This window comes from Neomonachus schauinslandi, unplaced genomic scaffold, assembly GCF_002201575.2.
Source record: "Neomonachus schauinslandi unplaced genomic scaffold, ASM220157v2 HiC_scaffold_3575, whole genome shotgun sequence".
NCBI lineage: Eukaryota > Metazoa > Chordata > Mammalia > Carnivora > Phocidae > Neomonachus > Neomonachus schauinslandi.
In genome coordinates, this window is record NW_025412263.1 from 1 (window position 1) to 3,429 (window position 3,429).

At 41.9% G+C, this 3,429-nt stretch overlaps 1 pseudogene; it reads right to left on the reverse strand.

Moving 5' to 3' along the window:
- Positions 1-2,502: 2,502 nt before the first annotated feature.
- On the reverse strand, positions 2,503-3,108 carry LOC123323967 (annotated as a pseudogene).
- Positions 3,109-3,429: the final 321 nt, after the last annotated feature.

The following is a 3,429-nucleotide window of genomic DNA, read 5'->3' on the forward strand; positions in this document are numbered from 1 at the left end:
TTTGTCTTCTAGATCAGGCATTTTTATTTTCAAATACGATCCTCAACAACCCTCCCCAGCTAAGTCTTAGCCTATTACAGGAAGGCTTGGAGTCAATATGTGACACTCTAGTCCCAGGGAGAGGCTTTTAGAGGACCTAGTCCAATCTGTGTTTTGTTCTTACAGAAAAAGAAACGGAAGCCCAGAAAGATAAAGTGGCTTGGCGAAAATCACATGGTTAGCGACAGAAACAGGATTAAAACACCAGTGCTGTGGGTCTCAGAACGAATCAGTAAATTAAGGACAGGCACCAGGATGACACAAAGGACAAAATTCCCTTCTCAAATCTTGTCCTGCAGCAAGGCTGGGGAGGGCCTGAGACCACAGTAGGAACCATAACTTGTCTACACTTCCTCAGAGTTATTTAGGCCCATCCAAAAAAAAAGAAAAAAAAATGACGCTGGAACAACTGGACATCCTGATGTAAATAAATAAATCTAGAAAAACACTATATATCCTTCACCAAAATTAACTCAAAATGCATTGCAGACCTAAATGTAAAATGTAAAGCTACCAAGTGTGTAGATGATAACATCAGAGAAACCTAGATGATGTCGAGTGTGAAAATGAACATTAGACACAATACGGACACATAAATTATTTTTTAAAGATTTTTAAAAGAAATCTCTACACCAAACATGGGGCTCAAACTTACAACCCTGAGATCAAGTATCATGCGCTTCACCAATGACACCCATAGGTCCCGAGGCCTAAATTCTTACTATTATTTTAACAAATAGCTTAAGTATTTTATTTGTTTGCAACTAAGCTTGTTAACAGTATATAATGAAAATGTACAAAGAATAATGTTGCAGTTTTTGGTTAAATTTAAGTCAAAGACATTCATTAATAAGGAATCTTTGAATAAGAATATTCCAGAATTTCTCTAAGCCATGTGATAAGAACACTGTCTCTGACTATTACCTTACTTTGGAAGGTACTGGCATACACTTGAATTCAACTCAGAATTTTTCAAAATAAGCCCTAATTAATAAAACTGTTCTCTATTCAAACTAGGACAATTTTAATAGAACTTTCCTTTCCAGAAACAATAATAAAGGAAACAAGGTATTTTGTAAAATGGGGTCCTGAACAAGTCACAGTAAAAAATAAATGTATACTTAACTTCCGCCTCCTCAAAACAGAGGCTACTTTCTTTTTTTTTTTTTAACGATTTTATTTATTTGACAGAGAGAGACAGCGAGAGAGGGAACAGAAGCAGGAGGAATGGGAGAGGGAGAAGCAGGCTTCCCGCAGAGCAGGGAGCCCGATGCGGGGCTCGATCCCAGGACCCTGGGATCCTGACCTGAGCCAAAGGCAGGCGCTTAACGACTGAGCCACCCAGGCACCCCCAGAGGCTACTTTCTATTGTACAGCCTTGGAAAAAAGGTGAAGAACAGTCCGTAAGCAACTTTGGACAGGGGGTTGCCAAAACAAAGCTCAAGCAGTTGAACATGCTCACTTCTTAGAAGAATTTGGGGGAGCCTGACCAAAGGGTCCAAATTCTGTTTTTAATAACTGATACAAAGGCAGAGTGGCTCCTCCCAAGTAGCAGTTCCACCAGGGGCTGGCCCAGCCCCACACTCACCTGTGTCATGCTCCCAAGCAAACCCTGATGCTCCTGCTGCAGGGAGACCTTTTCTTTTTATCAGTTCTGTGTCCAGGAGCTCTCTGTGTGAATGAGGTGAGCACAGACTCCACATGGGTATTTGAAGGCTTGGAATCAAAGTATTTTTCCACACGGCTAGGCAGAGTCCATGTGTCAAACGGCCCATCTCCAGTTTGTCCTAATTCCATACCACGCATTTGAAGACCTAGAACCACGGACCTTTGCTATGTCCTCATAATCACCCCTAATGTCCATCCTAACTTATGATTCATATTCTGTGCCTGGAAACAGTCCCTGTATTTAACAATAACACCTACAACATAAAACAATCCACCGTGACAACTTATATGGTCACAAAACATTAATGATCTTCTGTAGACCAAGCAAATGTTTTTAACTATAATTGTCATGCATCAAATTCACAGCCAGAACCCCCAAGATCAAAAAAAATATTTGCACAATATACATAATAACTTAAAATACACACACACACACACACAAACATATACACACACAGTCCCACACACTTCTTACAGAACTGTGCTTGGGGAAACCCCATTTGTTGAGTGCCACTGAGGGCATATTTTGCTAAACTGCTGCTCCAGGTATTTTTGTTTGGAAAATCTATCACAGTAGGGCACAGCTTTTTATTGGATGAGCAGAAAAGAAAGATATGCTTCTGGCAACCAGAAAATTTTAAGGTCTTCCAAGTTGTATGAAATGCACCTGAAGAAACGTTTACATGTTCGCAGGATGCCAAGTTGGAGCTGAAATGTGGTAACAAACCAGTTGCAAAAAGTGTACAGCAGCCATCTCTTGAGGTCAAACCTGGTACCCAGATATGCAAGAAAGCTTCAGGACACATAGCTTGTTGTCCTTGTCCCATATCGTCACATAATCTGATCATGTGTGCATTTCAGAAGAGGTTCATATTGTTCTGCTAGTTTGGTATTGAGGATTTGCTCATACTCCTCCCGAATTTCCTCTTCATACTCTTTTAAGAGATGCTCACATATTATTCTGACTTGTCAGAGGGGAAAAGAGGGCTGATCCTTCTTCATCCCGGAGGAACCTGGAGAACTAGGGGCTGTGAGTGCTGAGGAATGAGGCTGACTTTCCAAAGTACAAGCTTCACTCTGATTCAGAGTAGCTTCTACATGTCTCCACCTCTGATAAGGACTATATTCTTGTTTTACGTTCTGAAAAGTTTGTTCTAGTGTTGGAAGGCATGGATTGTTGTGGGGCCGGGTGGGGTGTTGCAGAGTGGGTGATGGGGTCTGCTCTGGAGAAGCGGTGGCGTCTCTGTGTCTGGGGGGCCTGACCTGGCATGGGGCTGGGCAGAGGGGCGCAGCACCGCCACTTTGGGGAACCAGGACTCCCCAACCCGGCCTCGAACTCACTGGGCTGTTTCAATGTCACCCCACACAGGGGCCAGGGACCAGGGACAGACGTGGAGGTAACTGCAGCCCCACCTCCGGCTCCTCAGCGGAGCTCACAAGCCAGGCCGGCTCCAATCCTGAGGCATACATTATTTGTAAAAAAAAAAATCGATAAGCTGCAATTTATTAAAATGAAAATCTTATGATCTCTGATAGGAAAAACTCAAAAATAAACAGCAAGCTCCAGACTCAGAAAATCTTGAAAAAAAGGATCTCTTTCCAAAAGATACATGTGAAAAACAATTGTGTTCTAAATATACAAAGAACACTTGAAATCAACAGTGAAGAAAATAACTTAATTAAGAAAACACTGAGTCCTATAATAAACCCATCACTACCGAA